We start from the raw sequence: 21190 nt of genomic DNA on the forward strand, positions 1-21190 counted from the left end.
TGTTTTTTCATTTTATTTTAAATTACTTATACGCGCATTCATTTCTTTCTTGGAGACAAACATATAGTTAGACTTTTTGTCATTCAAGGTTAAATTATGTGAAGTAAGCCATCCTTGTACAATTTTTAAATCAACCATAATCCTAGCTTTTAAGTCGTCAACTGATTCGCCAATATACATGATCAGGGTGTCATCTGCATAAAGAAATGGTTCCCCACTTAGTTTTAAGTTGGATATAGAATTCATAAATATTAGAAATAATGTGGGTCCCAGTATTGAACCTTGGGGAACTGCACAGATGACATTCTTTAAGGAACTATTTTTGTTTGAAATATTTACGCTCTGTTGGCGGTTTGATAGGTAATTAGAGAACCAGCTAAACGACACATTATCAAGCCCTAACCATTTCAACTTTTGTAAAAGAATACCATGGTCTACCGTATCAAAGGCCTTGCACAAGTCAAGCGACACCAGAGCACATATCTGTTTTTTGTCTATATTTAATTGAATTTTACTTATTAAGTCAACAACAGCAGCACTAGGATCGCTCGACTTACGAAAACCGTATTGGCGGTCATAAAGAAAATTTATTCTAACCAAAAAAGCGACAAGCTGGGTGTTAACTATCCTTTCAATGATTTTTGAGAAAACTGATAATATACTTATAGGTCTATAGTTTTGCGGAAATTCACGTTCTCCCGATTTAAACACTGGCACAACTTTTCCTATTTTTACGTTATCCGGCACTTCACCACTAGAAAGACATTGGTTCACAAGCTTTGCAAGATCTGGGCAAAGCGCATCAATGCAGTTTTTTACAGTTTTAATTTCGATATTGTCTAAGCCATGGGCTTTCGCCATATCAAGATCTAGTATACATTGTTTAATCTTCTCTTCAGTGACAGTTTCCAATACAAACTTTTCAGGGTTCTTTTTTTCAAGTTCCGTATCAATATCTACCGGCTGGAGTTTTGAGGATAGTTCAGGTCCAATTCTCACAAAGTAACTATTCAGCTCTTCACATATCTCTATTTCATCAGTTATTTCCTTATTGGAGATTTTTAGTGTTGTTATAGTGGGTCTGTTTGTGTTTCTCTTATTGTGTACTATCTCACTAATAGTTTGCCATTGCCTTCGGGCATCACCCTCAGAATTTTCAAGCTGCAATGTGTAATAGTTTTTCTTAGCCAGTTTAACCATTGTTTTTACTCTCCTATTTGTTTCTATGTATTTCTCGAAAAATACTTTCTGGGTGTTTGTTTGATTTTATAATAGTAATCCTTTCCTTCATCATAAAGTCTAGGTGTAAATCTCTTTCTCTTGTATTCAGTGTTTTGTGTAAAGCATTAACTATATGTTGATAATTCTCGTTTATGTTTGTATTAATTGAGAATGTTTATTTAGTTCAATGATTCGACGGTCTTGATTTTCCATATTTATTATTTTCTTTGTGTAGTATAGGCGCTTGTTTTTTACTTCCTCTTTAAACAACAATTTCAGTAACTGTAAATCATGATCACTAAGGGTGTTACCAACAATTCTGAGGTCCATTGGAATATCAATAGCATTTCTAGTAGGAATTGTCCGGTTGCAGTAATAAAAGTCATTCCCCATACAAAGGTCATTGTAATTTCTACTATTAGTATTATCACGTAATAAGTCTATGTTTAGATCACCCACCATGATCAATTTTTTGTTTTTGTAAGTTGTAAACTCCCTCTCCAGGATCTGTAACCTTTCATTCACATCAGCTAAGTTCCTGCTCGGATTGTACAAGGCTCCTATGTATATCTTCAATTCCGTCAGCCCCACTGCTATATATGAAATGTTGTTTTTATTTAGTTTTTTTACCAGATTAAACTGCAGAGGTTCCCTTATAAATATTGCACATCCACCACCCCTTTTGTCTCGACTTGCATACGCTGCTTCATAACCTAAAAAATCTTCATAATAAAAAAAAAAATTTTGGTCATTTTCTGAGATCCATGTTTCTGTCACTATAATTATGTCAATCCCCCTCCCAAGCTGACCCAAGAGGGCTTCCAATTCATTGATTTTGTTTTTTAATGATCTCGCATTCATGTACAATATAGATATCCCCGGCAGAGATTCTTGCTCAGAACTCCTAATGTAGTCACTTACGGTATCATGTTTCCTGGCAGAGACATTAGTCAACATAGTGTGATCCACCATTAACTGGTTCATGGACTCTTCAATAAGTCTATCTGTTCATTGCTCTTGATTTTTACAATTTCTGAAGTGTCCGATTTCCTACAGAAAACTGATCCATATTTCTGCCAAACAAATTTAAATCCATGTTTCTTCAAGCTTCGTGCATTCCCATATAAATGTCTTACTTCTTGAGGCATATCTTCATTTACAAAGATGTTTCGGTTATCCCCAGGCAACTGTAGCTCCCCAGAGGTTATCTTCCCTTTCTCTTTTCTTCTTTGTAGCACCACTTGCACTTGTCCTCAGGGTGAAACTCTAGAAGTGGTTTTTATTGGCATTTTGCTGAGTATTGTTTTTATGAGAATTCACTATCCTCCTGTTGACTTCAGCATATTGAGAATCTTGATAACATTTGTGTAGGTTTTCTTCACTCTGTAGACCCATTATTACCAGGTTTTACTTCGATTATTGTTCAATGCTCGTCTTTTATTTTCTTATGTCCAGTTCCATTGCTGAATTTTTGTTTCAGAGAGAAGAGCATTCTTTTTAATTATTTCCAACAACAACATCCTTTATAATTGATATTTATTTCCTCTACTGTTATGATTATTAAATGTCCTTGCAGTTTCCATGTTGATGCGCTTTCCAAAATATCCTTTAACAAAGTCGTCGGTATTTTGTTTTTGAATCATCAAATCCCCTTTTCTTAGGTTCGGGTAGCGGTTTACTCTTCTTTTTTCGAAACTTGGCTTCAGTAAGTGTTCTTCCTGTTTGGCTTGTGACCGATAAGTACTCGTCGTCGGAGCCATTGTCGTCTTCAGAATGCAACCAAAATTAAACAAATTTAACGGCCATCAATACATGGATTTATCAAATTGTGACAATTTAACATATACATATATGCATACTAAGCAGAGACAGAAACCCATAAGACACTTGACACTCCATAAAGGATTCTGCCAAAATTGTTCAATTATACTTTATAAATAGTTAACTCATCGTGTTGATGAAATATATCTCCAATGTAGAACTGCATTGGGATAACTGGACTATAATGAGGTTTAACCGATATATATATATATATATATATATATATATATATAACTGCTATATAATATATATGTAATAATATATATATATATATATATGCTCTTAATAACTGCTATATATATATATATATAATATATATATATATATGTATATATATATGTAGCTAATATATATATATATGTATATATATATACTATATATATATATATATATATATATATGCTAATATATATATATATATATATATATATATATATATGTATATATATATATATATATATATATGCTATATATAAGGTGTTTGGTTTGGTTTGGACAACATTTGAATGTTAGACTTTGGTAGTAAGAAATTAAGAGTCTTAATAATTTATTTCCCAAAATGCTTTAATTACGTCGATGAATTAAACCAGAGTCATCATATAGATTAGATTTTTATCCATACATTGGTATGGATATTGTGGACATTGATATAAAGTAAACTCAGATATTGATCTGTGTCAATTTTATACCAGAAGTTTTATTATTATTTTTATTATATATATTAATTTTTTTTGTTAATTTTCAGTAACTATGATATGCATATATAATTATATACTAAAAACAGACATCTGTCTCTATAACTAAGGTTAAACGTGAAACCAATTTATGATTTATTATTTTTCATAGCAGTTCACGGCAAGAATTATATAATCTATTTATATACGTAAAACGGCAAGAAAACTATTTCCACTTTATGATTTAATTGATGTCTATTCTTTCCGCAATTTCCGATAAGAAAATAGAACTGTTAGGGAACATTTATGGTTAAATTTTGATGCAGTAAATCTTAGACACATCATATCTTACAAAATCCTCTTTCAAAGAGAAACCATCCAGAGATATTTAAAAAAAAATTCATTATTCAAAATATATATATATATATATATATATATATATGAAATGAACAAAATTCTTACAGCTTTAGTGTATATTAATAAATAATATTTTCTTGCCTTTAGCTGTGTATTTTTTCTAATTTCGAAAAATCAGTAGAAAAATTAAAAAAAAAAGTAAAGAAAAATTGTTTAACTGTCGTAAAGGGAACCAAGCTCCACTCCCACAACCGGTTCTACCCTTCATCAGGTGGGCTGTCAGGGCTGGTTCTCACCCATTCACGGCAAAGGCCGCTAGCTCTATCTACAGACGTCGTAAAGTGTCGGTGAATGTGGTATATGACAATTTTCTTTTACTTTTTTTTTAATTTTTTCGAAATTAGAAAAAATACACAGCTAAGAGGAGAAATGGTATTTGATAACATAATAATAATAATAGCGTAATAATATGTGTAATAATATATGTAATATGTGTATGTATGTAATATGTATGTATGTATGTATATAATATGTAATAGCCAATGTAATAACTGTCTTTAATAACAATAATAATAATATGTATATATGTATGTAATGTAATAATGTAATAATAATAATAATAATATGTGTAATAATGTATATGTAATAATAACCAATAATAACAGCAGCCAATAATAATGTGTGTAACAATAGCCAGCATAATAACAATAATAATATGTATGTATGTATATGTGTAATAATAACAACTGTATAATAATAATAATATAATATAATAATAATAATATATATATGTTGATTCTCATATATATATATGTTATTCTCATTTTTTTGTTTCTTCTTTTGTTCAAATTGTGTTTCCTCCCCTTACCTCTAATTTCCATATTTCAAAATTTGCTTTTACTTTAATTATTTCCATCCATTATTTAATTTCATAAAAATAAGTATTATAAGATACTTACCGGTAATACGTGTTATTAATATCTCGATAGGGGATATCAACAATAACTTATAAAAGGAATCCCTCTCACACGGAGACGGCCATTCTCTAAAAATGTGAAATTTGACTCACTGGTAGATACAACACTTCGGTATTTATAATATTCTCTTGATAGAGAGATTTGGAACCTCATACAATAGGAATCTCTCTCACGAGGAGAAGGGCATTCTCTATAATAATAATAATAAAATAAATAATAAAAATATTTATTTCAAAAATGATCTAAATATGTACAATAAAATTACAAATATATAGACATATTGAAATATTGTCAGCGGTGAAGAGACTTTTATATTAAGAATTCATTGATTGAGTAGGGTGCTAATTCAATTAAGAGTTTTTTCAATGATTTCTTATAGGTTTCTTGACTTTCGATTGCTCTTATGTCTTCAGGGAGGCTATTGTAAAACTTTACACACATATATACTGGATTTTTTTCAGTCAGGGTGAGACGATGTGAGGGGAACTTGGCATCACCGGATCTTGTTTGGTATTCATGAGATTTTTCCATTTCAAATAGGGACTTATGTTTGAAGATGAATATTAAACACTCATATATATAAAGAGCTGGAAGCGTCATAAGGATTTAAAGTGTCCTCGACAGCTTTCTCTGTACTGAAGTTTCTTTATAAGACTTATAATTTTTTTCTGAATCACAAAAATTTTGCGGTTTCTGAATTTGATCTCAGAATAATTCCATATCTCAGCGGTGCCTCAAATTCCACAGTATAGTGTCTTCATTGAGTCTGGGTTCACATAACTTGACACAATTCTCAGACCGTAAGAAATTGCCAAATTCTCAAGCATAACTTATAAATATGTTGAGATCCCACTTTAAATGCTCGTCTATGTAAAATGAAATCTGCATTCACCACCAAAATGACATGCATTTCTCCAATTTTCCAAATTGCTCGCTAATTCAATTTTCTTCTGTTGTGTTCGAAAAATTAGTGTATTAGTTTTTTCTTTATTTAGCATTAGTCTATTTGCATCAAACCATTCCTCTACTCTTATGAAAGCCTTGCTGCCATTCTCCTTCAGAATATCTTGTGTTGTTCCGTGAGTAAGTATATTAGTGTCATCTGCATAGCATGTAAGGCTAAAATTTGCATTTCTTGTTGTTTGACTAATATCGTTTAAGTAGATGATAAAAAGTAGTGGCCCAATGATACTGCCTTGAGGTATACCAATATTCAATTTTTGTATACTGGACTTACTAATCTTTTCGTCTTTTCTCACAATAACTTGTTGTTCTCTATTTGTCAAGTATGATGTAATCCATTTGAGTGCTGGACCTCTTATTCCATATTTTTCGAGTTTTATTAGTAGTAAATGGTGGTCTAAAGAGTCATATGCTTTTGATAAATCAAGAAATATACCCACTGCCAGATCTTTATTTTCCAGATGTTGTATTATTGATGTAGTGAAATCGAACAATGCAGTAATGGTACCTTTCTCCTTCAAATACCCATGTTGTATATTCTGAAACAGTTTACAACTATTCATGAAAGTTAATATTCTGTTTGCAACTATTGTTTCAAATACTTTTGAAAAGCTGGCAGTAAGCTAATTGGTCTATAATTATTCAAATCAGAGTGATCTCCTTTTTTGTAGATTGGTTTAATAAATGCCAACTTCAGCCTGTCTGGGAAGATCCCATATTTTAGCGAATTGTTAATGATATAGCACAAGATATCATCAACATATTTCAAACAGAATTTTACTATAGATGTTGGAACCTCGTCCACACCGCTGCTATGTTTATTTTTTAGACTTTGACCAATTTTTTGAATTTCCTCTATATTCACAGATTTCAGTCGCATTGACTCATTGTTCTCACTTATGTTACAGATGAATGGTACTTTCCTAATACTGGACAATATATTTGGCACAACACTGATTAAGTGATTGTTGAATTCATTTGCTAGAACTAGTGGGTCTTGATCTATAAAACAATCATCCTTTGGGGAATTTTTACCAGTTGTTTCCTTGCAGATTGACCATAAACACTTCATTTTGTTATCAGATGATTTCACTCTTGCGTCATACTTGTTAGCTTTTTCCTTAACTAATAATCTGTCATATTCTTTCTTTGTGGCTCTGTAAATATCTTTATATTGATCGTTATATCTTGATAGCATTAGTAGTGTGTCTAATCTCTCTTTGCATTCTGTTATTTCCTTACTTTTGTATATTGATGTTTTCTTTCTTGTTTTATACACAGGTTTAAGTGGAAAGTGTGATCAAAAATGCGGTGAGTATTGCAAAAATTTCCATTGTTCATTGACATCCAGATGTTGGTATCTGATATATTTCCTCCCAAGTTTCTTCTTTTAATGTGTCCGCAAATTGTTTTTTATTTTCCTCTTTGAAAGTTCTTTTGAAGTTTTGATAACCTATTTCTTTTTTAATATGGATTGTAACTTGTTGAGCAGTATGGTCTGATATATGGTTGATTAGCACACAAGCTTCATAATCTTTCTTATTTGTAAAGATGTTGTCAATACAACTACCTCCAGTGTTTGTAATTCTAGTATTTTCAAAAATTGTTCTTTTTAAATTGTAAGAACACATTATGGACAGAACGTCTAGTGCATTGCTGCTTTCTTCATTGAAATTTATGTTAAAATCACCTGCTAGAAATATGGTTTTATTTTCAGGTGTTATGTTCAACAGTAATTGTTCTATTTTTTCCAGAAACACATCCATATTTCCACTTGGAGGCCTATAAATTGAGGCAATTATAAATTTTTCATCTCCAATTTTACAGTCCATTACTGCACATTCAAATATACCTTGATCTGATAGTTTTTGAAGAGATTTTCTTTCAAAGCTTGTAATATCCTTTCTCACATATACGGCAGCACCACCGTGTTGACCATTTCCTCTGCAGAAAGATGCAACCAAATTAAAATTGCATATGTCCAATTGCTGAAGTTGATCCAAACTTTCCCAGTGTTCTGTTATGCACCGAAATACACAATCACTGTTCTCTGCTAATACATTCTCAATTTTGTCTATACTGTTTCCTAATGATTGTACATTTTGATGTATAATACTAAATTTTTGGTTTTGGTTAATTACTGAGAATCTGTTATTACATGTAGTATCTATCCCTGTTTCTAGTAGAGGTGTATTCTTCTTTATAAAAAAGAATTTTGATTATAGTTCTTCTGGCGTCGGAAGTCATATCTCTTAATACCTACATTTTTAGGCCAAAAACTAGGGTCATACATTAAGGTTTTCTTTTAACAGGGGGCGGAGACCATAAAACATTTGTTTTGGGTTTCTGTTGTTGGTAATTCTTTAACATCAACATTTTGTAGCATTTTTTATTTCCTTTAATAAAATTGAATTTAAAAATCTATTTTTATTTAAATTTCTTAGTATTGGCGCCATCTATTTGCTAGATGCCAAAGATACCAAACTCCATTTGTTACAGCTCACTTGTTTCGATATTTAATTTTTATTAGCGCATCTATTCGCTAGATGTCAAACTTCATTTATTACAGTTCACTTGTCGTGTTTATTAGCGCCATCTATTCGCTATATGCCAAACTTCCTTAATTGCATTTCACTTGTCTGAATCTCACTTCGCTGTGGATTGCGATTTTCTGTTCTAATGATTTCGATCATATGATATCACTTTTCTGGTTTTGAAACTGAGAAGAAGGTCTTTCTTTCTGGGAATTTGGATCTGAAGAAGACGCGTGTTTCGGCGTCCAACAAATTTTCCAGTGAAAAGCACTCTGAATCCACTTTTCGATTTCCATTGCATGGGTATCGGATTTGGAAATTTGAAAACCTTGTAAAGTATGCAATCAGAATATAGATCGTATTTGTTTGGTTTCTTCTTGGAATGATCACCGTTCGTTTATTTGAGTATTTAATTACTGGTTTGGATCGGCATATGGTTTGAATATATTTATGTAAAGCTGATTTTCAGACCAGTAACTACCACATGGTACTCAGTAACTACCACATGGTACTCAGTAATTACCACATGGTATGCAGTAATAATGCAGTAATTATTGTATGTTTCACCCACTTGCATTTTGTATGGACCTATGCAGACCTTAAGACAGTGTTCCTGACATTAGAATCGTTCTTTTGGCTGATATCGAAGACTTCTCCTGCCATAGTCATCTGCATCCACTTCTGTTAGTCTGGAGAATACCTAACTACCTGTTTACATCATAAGAAACTATATACAGATAAGTCTCTCTCTCTCTTAAGTTTGATACACAAGGTACACTTTTATTTTATAATTTTTGAGACAACAGATTTAATAACCTGGTAAATTATCACTATTTATCCCACATATTGTAGTCAAAATTATTTTTTATTTAACGTTATAAGTTATAATTTGATTCGTACAGTACACTCTTACCTAGCTATGATATTTTATATGAAATTATTAACACGTATTCATTTTAAAGGTTTTTTACACTACATGTTTCGAAACATCATCGTATTGAGACATACATAAATTTCACCTGTTTTTATTAAGTAGCTTACTTAGTTCAAAGAATACAGTTACTAAATTCAAATCTATTTAAAAATTGGCATCACTGTGACTAATTGATGATACTTGTGTTCGTTTTCAATAAATGTTTAATGTAGGATAGTTATTTCTGACTTTTATTCCTGATAAACATTATAGACCCTTAATGTTGTTGATTACTTTATTTTAGCTATCTTGTGATATCGTATTTTTCTTTTTGGTTTCTTACTTTACCACTCTCATAAACAAAGTAAGTGGCGCCCTTTTCACTGTCTTTGACCATACCTATTTGAATTCTTAACATCAATATTAAAATCTCTGCAGCCTATATATTATCATTTTTTATTTTAACCAACATTAGAAAGTCACTGTGAGTGAAGCCTTACCTGAACCCAGCCACTCTAACCTGAACAGCTGGATTCTTTTCATTCTATTTGGGTGACGACAGCAAAGTCGTCACACATAGAAAAAGAATAAAGTATATGACGCCCTGTAACGTGGGGCTCAGCTTAATTTGATGCTCAGCTTAATTTGATTGGCTCATGTTCTATTTAATTGGATCAACTTAGTTTATTTTGTTTGACTTTTATTGGTAAACTTAATTTAGTAAAATAATTTCTATTGGGCTCAGATAAATTTTCTTTAAGGCAAAGACTATAGTTTTGAAATTTTGTTTTCATTATTTCTGTAATTTAATTTCTATAATTTCAGTACAACAGCAATTTTTGTTTTTTATGTTATAGAGGGTGTTTGTTTATCGGTTTAAAACTCAGAGATAAATAACTTGATACTTCTGACTACATAGTTTATTGAAATTTTGATCTTGATATAAATATACAGGTAAGGTTATATTTTGAATATACAGAGTGGACATAATTTTAGTATACGTGTAGCGTTGTTAGTACTAAACCATTTGGAATTTGTTTGAATATTTGAGTCTTTTTTTGGTTTTGACATTGAACATAATTTCTTTCTAGTGGATTGCGTCGAGTGCTTAACAGCTTTTGTTAAAGTGAAATTTTCTGAATCATTTAGTCTTTAATATCTTATATAACTGAATTACAATGGAGAAAAAGAATCTTTAAAGTTAATCATTTACGACAAGTAGAATTAGATTATGAACTTCTTATAAGGGGTATTAAGACATCTAAAAATGTTGAGAGTAAACGTAAAATTTTGTCAGGTCTTTTAAGTAGAGAAATTAATAACCCTTTTGTTTAGTTAATATGGAAAATTATCCTCTTTCTTTTGATCAAGAAATTTTCGAAATTAAAGCAACTTTAGATTCAATTTCTTTGTCAATTTCTGAATTCGAGGGTGGAGTAAATGATTCAATGTTTAAAGTTATAAAATCTCGTCTTGTATATTTGGCTGGTAGAATTAGAAGAGTAATTTTAGATGAAAATCGTGCTGATGCAGAGACTATTCAAACTGATGTTTATACTAGTTGTTATCAACTTGAAGCTGACTTATTTTCAAAAATTTCTGACACATGATATTTTAAATGTTAGTTCTGTCCCTTCAGGACCGGTTATTAATGTACCGCCTCCTATTGTGACTTATGTTGCTAAACCTTGTCCAGTCTCAGACTGGCCTATTAAATTTAATGGTAATCCTCAAGATTTATTTTCATTTTTAGAAACTGTTACTGAGCTTTCTGAATCACGTAAAGTTAGTGAACAAGATTTATTTTTTCCGCAGTAGAACTTTTTACCGGGAATGCTTTTATTTGGTACAGAAGTATTAAACAACATGTTACAGATTGGAAATCTCTTGTAGAAAGATTAAAGAAAGACTTTTTGCCACCAGATAATGATGACAATATTTGGTCGCAAATTAAATCTTATAAACAACGAAAAAATGAAAGTATTTTAATTTTTATAGCAACTTTAGAGAATCTTTTTAGTAGATTAAGTAAATGCCCTAGTGAGGTTAATAAGATTAAAATTATTAGACAAAATTTACTTCCTGAATACATTACTCAGTTAGCTTTAGTTGATGTTTTATCTGTGTCTGAACTCTCTAATTTGTGTAGAAAATTAGAAAATGCTAAACATCAGAATGAAAAACGATCTAGAAGTTTAAATGTTTCTCAATTGAATACCACTCCTGATTCTAGCTCGTCTGATTCTCATCGAGTACAGTTTTGTAAAAAGTCTAAGAATGTCAATGCTCAAAACAAAAATAAAAATACTACTGTTCGGTCTGCTAGTTATTCTGTAGCGTCGTCGTCTTCTGACCCTGATATGGTAAATACTTCTTCGAGTATGCCCAGATCTGTAGAAAATTCAGGTAAGGAAGCAACCTCGCGTTTAGTTTGTTGGAATTGTTCTGGTCCAAATCATACATTTCATGATTGTCGACAGAAACGTAAGGTTTTTTGTTTTAAATGTGGTAATTTAGGTGTTAAGTCACCGGCGTGTCCCAAATGTTCAAAAATACTAATTGGACGAACTCGTGTTTCTGGTCGTGCAGTTCAAAAATTCAAACCCAGAAATTTATTTTCAGAATCTGATTGGAAGAAGTGGTTATTATGTGTTAAGAATTTTTATAGATCCACCACTACCAATCATAAAGTTTCTCCTTCAGATATTTCAGATAATGATTCTTTTGTATGTCCGCAAATTTCCGTTTTGAATATAGATTTAGACCATACTGACGCATGGTATGAGACTATGAAGCAAAAGATTTTAGCTTCACCTGGTTCATTTCCACAGTGGAAAGTTGAAGATGGTTTTCTTTTTAAGTTTATTCCGGTACAGCTACTATTTTCATCAAATCTTCAAGAATGGAAGAAGGTTGTTCCACGTCCTCAACGTCGTAATATTATCGAATCATGTCATAATCCGCCAACTTGTTCGCATTTGGGTTTCTATAAGACTTTATCAAGACTTCAAGAACAATTTTTTATTTAGATGACAGCCGATGTTCTTAAATTTGTTGGAGTTGTCGTGTTTGCGGGCTCGAAATCTTCTAATACTATGCCGTTAGGTAAGATGGGAAAGGAAAAGCAGAGTTAATATGCCTTTTGAACAATCGCTTTAGATCTTATGGGTCCTTTTCGATCAAAAAGGGTCATAAGTGGCTTTAGTTGTTGTTGGCGGTGGTTTTTCGAAGTATGTTCTTCTGTGTCCGTTGCGTTCATCAAAAATCTCCTATTGTGAAGTAGGCCAGGATACTTACCTATGGAGTATCTCAACATATAATTTGTGACAATGGTCCTCAATTTGTTGCGAAAGAATTTAGAATTTAGCTGAAATACCAAGTTCAGAAGATCTGGTATAATGCTGTGTATTCTCCTCAATGTAACTTTGTTGAGCGAATGAATAAAACAATAGGAACAGCTATTAGAACTTATGTTAAACAACATACAGATTGGGATGTTCAACTCTCTAATATTCAGTTTGCTTTAAACACTTCTAAACATGAGGTCACAGGTTTTTCTCCTTCGTTTTTAGTTTTCGGTAGGCATATTCCCATCTCTGGTAATTATTATGGTCAAGTTAAGTTCTCTGAAGATTTTGAAATTATGCCTGGCGATCGCAACTCTTACGCTTCAGAACTCAAAAATCTTTATAGTGTCTTTAGCGAAGTCCGTAAGAAACTTCATGCTGCTTACGAAAGAAACTCAAAGTCTTATAATTTGCGTAGACGTGATCTATCTTTTCAGGTTGGTGATTTGGTTTGGAGACGTAATAAGGTCTTATCAAATGCTGGTGTTAACTTTTCAGCCAAGTTAGCCCCTCGTTTTGTTTTATCTTCAGTACGAAAGAAAATTTCGAATTTAGTTTATGTTTTAGTAGACGAGGATGGTAATAACGCAGGCCGCTGGCATATAAAAGATCTTAAACCATACCAAGGTCACATGATTGACGACGATGATACAGGAAATGTCTCTACTACGTCACAGTAATTTAAATAATCTATTATGTCCGATTCCTTTTTAGGGTTTAGTCTAAAGGATACATAGATTATATTTTAGTTTTTTTAGTTTATATTAAAAAGTTATACAACAATTCGCTTATCGTTTTTACGGATTTGTCGCGAATCAGCATAACTATTGTGTTATTTAGTTTTTTTGCGTATATTTTCAGTATAATATAGTATTTCTATTTAGAAATGCGAGCATATAGCAGTATTTTTCTTTTTCCGAGTATTCTACAGATTACCTAATTTTGAGTAAATATTTTGTGGGATGGTAATTCTGTTAATCACTCATATGGTTTTGTGCCATTTGCTCCATTCTATGACATTCAGTTCACAAGAATCTGAAATTTAAGCAATTCTTGTATTTTGAGAACACGACTTCGTGACAAAACGAAAAGTTGTTATGATTCTGATTGCAACCTAATGGTGAGACATAGCTGACCTCATAACTTCGTAAGTTTACTGTGTATTGGGTATGATTGTGATTTTCTTTCCATATTTGCAATAGCGTTTCATAGGCTGGAATCCTATGTTACAGACATTTTGGGTCATTCGTGACAATCTTTTCTCTCTTCCTTTATATGTTTATCTATTGTGATTTCTATTGTAATTTTCCTTCTTTTTCTCATACAGGTGAGTTACCTTGAATGGTTAACCGGTGAGCACACAGGTTGTGGCGAAGGTAGTTTGTCTTGATCACGCCAAACTAACCTCTTATAGTGATCCGTAGCATGGCTTTTGTTGAGGTTCTTTTGTTGTTTGTTTGTTCTCTGCTTCCTTGGGTGTGAGGGGTCGCATGAATGATTACACGCGATTTGTGAATCATTTCGTTGCCTCATACTAGGTGGGTTGAGTGCAGGCGGTCAGCGGAGGAATTTCTTCAGAAACATCTGCGCTTCCATGGGATTTTTTTTTTCCTATCCCATACCTTTTTAGTTTTAAGTTTAGTTTTAGTTTATCATATATTTTGTATATGATTTTGTTTTTTTTGGATTATGTGGTGATTTTGACTTTCCCGATTGTGTAACCTCCCCTGATTTGACATACCGATTGCGACTTACCAATTGTGACTCCTTTATGGACGTGTGATACACGAAGCTATCATCCACCAAATTTAATTTCAAAAATCTAAAAACATGTACCAATTTAATTTAGTTTTCCTTAGTGGTGTTTGGGCGAAAGTCCTCTTTGAGGGCCTTCCTTTTTTTTGGAGGGGGGCAGTGTAGCATTTTTTATTTCCTTTAATAAAATTGAATTTAAAAATCTATTTTTATTTAAATTTCTTAGTATTGGCGCCACTATTTGCTAGATGCCAAAAGATACTAAACTCCATTGTTACAGCTCACTTGTTGTTTCGATATTAAATTTTATTAGCGCATCTATTCGCTAGATGTCAAACTTCATTTCTTACAGTTTACTTGTCTTGTTTATTAGCGCCATCTAATCGCTATATGCCAAACTTCCTTAATTGCATTTCACTTGTCTGAATCTCACTTCAATAGTTGCGATTTTCTGTTCTAATGATTTCGATCATATGATATCACTTTTTCTCTCTCTTTTTCTTTTTTTTCAGAATTTGGATCTGAAGAAGACGCGTGTTTCGGCGTCCGACAAATTTTCAGTGAAAAGCACTCTGCATCCACTTTTCGATTTCGAGTGCATGGGTATCCGATTTGGAGATTTGAAAACCTTGTAAAGTATGCAATCCGGAGTATAGATCGTATTTTTTAGTTCTTCCTGGAATGATCACCGTAAGTTTATCCAGCCATTTTATATAGCCTATCTAACTAAATTCTTCAATTATTTCCGTTTGTTATTTCGTTTATTTGAGTATTTAATTACTGGTTTGGATCGGCATATGGTTTGAATATATTTATGCAAGCTGATTTTCAGACCGTAAGTTGTTTCTTTGTAATTATCTGTCCTGAGAACTATTTTTTTATTTATAGAGTAACTACACATGGTACTTAATGCTACCACATTCATTAACTACCACCTGGTACTCAGTAATTACCACATGGTATGCAGTTATAATGCACCGTAATTATTGTATGTTTCACCCACTTTCATTTGTGTGGACCTATGCAGACCTTAGACAGTGTTCCTGACATTACAATCGTTCTTTGGCTGATATCGAAGACTTCTCCTGCCATAGTCATCTGCATCACTTCTGTTAGTCTGGAGAATACCTACCTACCTGTTTACATCATAGAAACCAATATACAGATAAGTCTCTTAAGTTTGATACACAAGGTACGCTTTTATTTTATAATATTTGAGACAACAGATTTAATAACCTGGTAAATTATCACCTATTTATCCCACATATTGTAGTCAAAATTATTTTGACTAACGTTATAAAGCTATAATTTGATTCATTACAGTATACTCTGTAGCTATGATATTTTATATATGAAAATTATTAACACGTATTCATTTAAAGGTTTTGTACACGACATGTTTCGAAACATCATCGTATTGAGACATACATAAATTTCACCTGTTTTTATTAAGTAAGCTTAGCAGTTCCAAAGAATACAGTTACTAAATTCAAATCTATTTAAAATAACTTGCGGTTTTATTGGGATCGCTGTGACTAATTGATGATACTTGTGTTTGTTTTCAATAAATGTTTAATGTAGGATAGTTATTTCTGACTTTTATTCCTGATAAACATAATAGATCCTTAATGCTGTTGATTACTTTATTTTAGCTATGTTGTGATATCGTATTTTTCTTTTTGGTTTCTTACTTTACCACTCTCATAAACAAAGTAAGTGGCGCCCTTTTCACTGTCTTTGACCATCCCTATTTGAATTCTTGACATCAATATTAAAATCTCTGCAGCCTAAATATGTTATCATTTTTTTATTTTTTAACAACATTAGAAAGTCACTGTGAGTCAGAAGCTTTACCTACGAACCCAGCTTTCCTCTAACCCTGAGCAACGGATTCTTTTTTCATTCTATTTGGGTAACGACAGAAAAGTCGTCACAATTTAACTCATTAAAGCCTGGTTTTGCTCTTATATAATTGTAAATCTTTTCACTAGTGACAGCTCTCTGTATACGATATAGGTATAGCCAAACTTTTCTACCGACTCCTTCAAAGCCATTGGAATATTAGATTGACCCGTCTCTGCCGGAGATTCATGGATACAGGTTGGGTTTTTTTGTTGATTCGCCTGTTTCAAACAGCTGGGGTGGAAAATCCCAGAGCACTTCACACAAACTAATTTAGTTGTTGCTACAATTTTTTTGCAGTGAATACATACGTATTCCTTATTTTTAATTGGGAGCTCGTGCGAGCGACTTGCACTAGCCGCCATTTTGAAGTCTATATAGCACATTGTTCTTTTTTCACTGTTATAAATAGAAAACTTTGTCTCACTGAGAGAACAACAGTTCGATATTTATAATATTATTTTGATAGCCAAATTTCTAACCTCATATAATAGGAATCCCTCTCACGAGGAGAAGGGCATTCTCTAAATAGGAAACTTTGTCTCACTGAGAGCACAACAGTTCGATATATACGATATTCTTATTGCTTTCTCCCTTTGTCTACTTCCATTGTCTCCTCCTTGCCTCTAATTTCCACAATTAGAGATTTGCTTCCACTTCAATTACTTCCCTCCATTATTTAATTACCTGAAAATAAATATTATAAGACCTGTGATACCTGTAATTTATCTCTCGATAGAGGGATATCAATATTGACTTATAAAAGGAATCTCTCTCATATGGGCATCCTCTAAAAGTACGAAATGTGACTCACTCGGAGATACAACACTTTGGCATTTATAAAATTCTCTTGACTGCGAGATATAGAACCTTATATAATAGAAGAATCCCTATATAATATAATAGAATCCCTCTCACAAGGAGAAGGGCATTCCTTATACGTATGAACTTTGTCCCACTGAGAGTACAACAGTCCGATATATATATATATATATATATATATATATATATATATATATATCATATAATAATATATATATAATAACATATATATATATATATATATATATATATATATATATATATATATATATATAGCTGATATGATATTGTTATTGTTTTCTTCTTTTATCTAATTCCAATATTCCGTTATTTACATCCACTTCGTTTTTCTCTAAAAATAAATATTATACGATACTTACATATTGTTCCTTGTGTTCTACCTAGCTGTAGAACACCGTATATTACAAAGTAATATTCAAACGATGTAGAGAATATACAAAATGGCTTCATCGATATAACGACGAAGAAATCAGAGAACTGCGATCCGCGCTGCACCGTGCACGAAAGACGAATGAATACCGACCGCCGCGCCAGGGCCGGCGCCGCCACCTAGACTAGCGACGGGAGGGGATTTAGCTTATAGCTTTAAAATAGTGCACGCAGGGTCGTTACTAGGTATATGAAAAATCAAGATATACATTCGGACTGGACGCGAATATAATATGTATTTATATTCTATATCAAGTAAAACGAAAGTAGTTCTTTAATTTATTTACGATTACTTGTAAGATATATGGATTTTTCTATAAAGAAAAAAAATATCATTTTCTTCTTCCAACGACAGTTTTCTGCCTAATAGGTTTTTATAAACCACACTACCAGCTCTGCGAAATAGGACAAGAAGTTTTTCAAAGAAACGCTTTTCAGGAATATTCCTATTTGGATATCTTTGAGCATGAACCCTTGAGCAATTTTCCTCACAAAATAATATCACTAGTAACATACAGATACTGCTTTATTTTTCTTGATAAAATAATGAATACTTAGTTATTAAACTATTGTAGGTAAATTTAAGTAAACTGTTATAAATTATAAATAATAATGTCCATAAACTAATGTCGACTTTGAAAATAGTTACTAACTGTCACTAGAAAATTGCCATGGAGACACCAGTGCCAATAATCAAGATTACAATTTTATTTTAAAATCGCTTTTTATTCAAAATCTGAGCTAGATAGATATAGGAAACCCTAATATAGTTTGAAAGAGCAGTTGAATGTGCTTCGATTTATTTCAAAAAATACAGGGTGTTACATTTTTAAATAACAAAGTTTTTATATAAAATATATCATTAAAATAGATCAGCAACTTTTGATACCCCTGTATAAATTTAAGGAACTAATACCATTCTTCAGTAAAGTTTATTTCTCTACCTTTAAACTCAGCATAGGAATTAATTCTGAAAAGTAATGAGATTGTCCCTAAGAATAGCTCTCAGCTGTATCTCAGAAAGTATTAGTCGTAGAGCTTGCGGAAAAAATTATGACTAAAGAGGGCATGAGAAATTGCTGGAAATTATTTTCAAGTTTGTAGAGCGGCTGCTAGAGGGCGCAACTGCTATTGACGCAACTACTATTAAAAATAAGAAAAAGGAGTTTTTACACAATTTTGCTTAGATAACCGATACTATAAATAATAGATTCATAATATTCAGTAAATTTTGCATACTTTTTGTTAGAACCATTTTCCCCTATCTGCCAAAATAAAGTGGTGGAGAAAGGTTAGATCTGTTTATATTTAAATGCTAGTAACTCCGGACTGGTTGATCGGAATCCAATAAGTGGGGGCTCGTTTAAAAGAGCGTTTCTTACTCTATATTATACCATATAAACAATAAAAATAAATTTTTGAGCGTAGACGCTAGGGGGCGCTGTCTTACAATTTAACAAACATTACGCGTTTTCGAAAAGTTAAATGCGATAGTGTATGTAATTTTAGCTGTACTAAAGAGTAATAAAAGTTTAAAAATTCAGCGAAAACTGCATCTTGATATCTTTTTTCAAACCAAAGTTATTAGCAAAATTATAATAAATACGAAAAAATAAGCCCTTAACTAACTTATCTTTCTAACACGGTATCCCTAGCCCTCTTGATTATGGCCATTCTAATAAAAAATAAGATAGAAAAGATTATTTCATTCAAAAAATCGACAATGTACCAGAATACCATAATACTAGGTCTATTAATATCTAATAATTAAGATATCAATGAGAGTGACTAAGAAACGACGCCACAGTAAAGTCATGGTAGGCTTTGGAAAAAAGTTGCTTTTAATGAGATAGTTTAAACTCAAAATATTATATCAACAATTTGATAGTCTCAGCAGCGTTTTTTATCTTTTGATTGCTTTTCTAAAAATGCCTTTCTTCAAAAGAGAAAAAACGCTGCTAAGACTATCAAAATGTTGATTTAATAACTCTTTGACGTTTATACTATTATGTCAAAAGCATCTTTTTTCCAAAGCCTACCCTGACTTCACTGAGGCGTCGTCTCTTATTCCCTGTCATTGTATAACGCCACCTTGGGTGAAAAAGTTTATAATGAGAACTCAGATTCACCAGATTCCGTTACAAATAGGTTCCAGCTAGCTCAGTAAATAATTAAGTAAAATATATATGCACAGAACAAGACATATCAAAAGGGAGGTGTATGGAAAAAGTGTACTGATTGAAAAGTCCAAAATGTACCGGATTCGTTTAATAAATATTAAATTTAAAGTTAAAACAAATTGCCAAGATCTATCATAAAATGTAGCAAATATTTAAATACAAAATAACGAAATATATATATACTAGTAAAAATGAACTATCCGTAAAATAAATTAAATCATGAATAGTATCACAAAATATTGTTGTGACTAAACTGTGAACAACCCTGATGCGTATTTGTGATTATGATTAAATGTCTATAAAGAATAAAATGAAATTTAAATGTAAAAATCCCTTGGTATACCAAGTTCACATACGATCGTATATTTAATGTGTAATAAATCAATCAATCATAAACGCACAAAATAAGAGATGATTGTGCTCCATCTGTTATCCAGTGATCGTTCCAGTCAGTCCATGAGAAAACCCAGATTGCCGGTCTTCAGTGTCACAGTGGTATTCCTCGTCACAGTGGCATTCACGTCACAATGACATTAATTTCAGTACCAAATCCAGTACAAAATTGGATAAAATCTTAAGCTAAACTGTAATCATCACTAAGGAGTAGCCAAGGAACAAGAACCCTAAAATGTGAACTATTTTAGTGACACGTTCTAGTTTGGACATAGTAAAATACCTTTCCACCATGCGGACCTTCCAAGACAAGATGGCGTCTCAACGCATGTTACTCCATGGAAAAGGGTTCCTGTCCTCGTACTCATCCCAGTACGTCCACGCACCCATCTACAGCTCCTGTCCTCTAAAATAAATAGTTGTAGAAGAGAACCTTACACCTAAGAATGTCTCTTACCCAATCAACAAAGATATCCCTTTTCCAGGTTTTCCCTGGAATTCTAACTACACAGGCCAAGCTCAATTTCTTGCCAATCGGTCTTATCGACCCTCAATGAATTCCAAGACAGTAATTCTACTGAACAATCCCAATATGGAAAGGCGACCAGCCAAAATTTCACTAGAATTTTTTATTTTCGGCAGAGATCAGAAGGCTTCCCTTACTTTCACAGATGGGTTCAAAGCCGAAAAAGGACGCGTGTTTGCAAAATCCGCAAAAGACGCTGGACTCCAAGATACCAACCCAAAGTCTAACACAGGCAACCAGTAAAACAAAAGACCTAAAATAAAATTCGATGTAAAAATTTTATTTAATGCATAAGGATTGAGTGAAAAATTTTATTACACTGTAGCAATACGTAACTGAACGAAGTACAATTGAT

The sequence above is a fragment of the Sitophilus oryzae genome, unplaced genomic scaffold (genome assembly GCF_002938485.1).
Source record: "Sitophilus oryzae breed Bouriz unplaced genomic scaffold, Soryzae_2.0 scaffold_380_pilon_pilon, whole genome shotgun sequence".
NCBI classification, from domain to species: Eukaryota; Metazoa; Arthropoda; class Insecta; order Coleoptera; family Curculionidae; genus Sitophilus; species Sitophilus oryzae.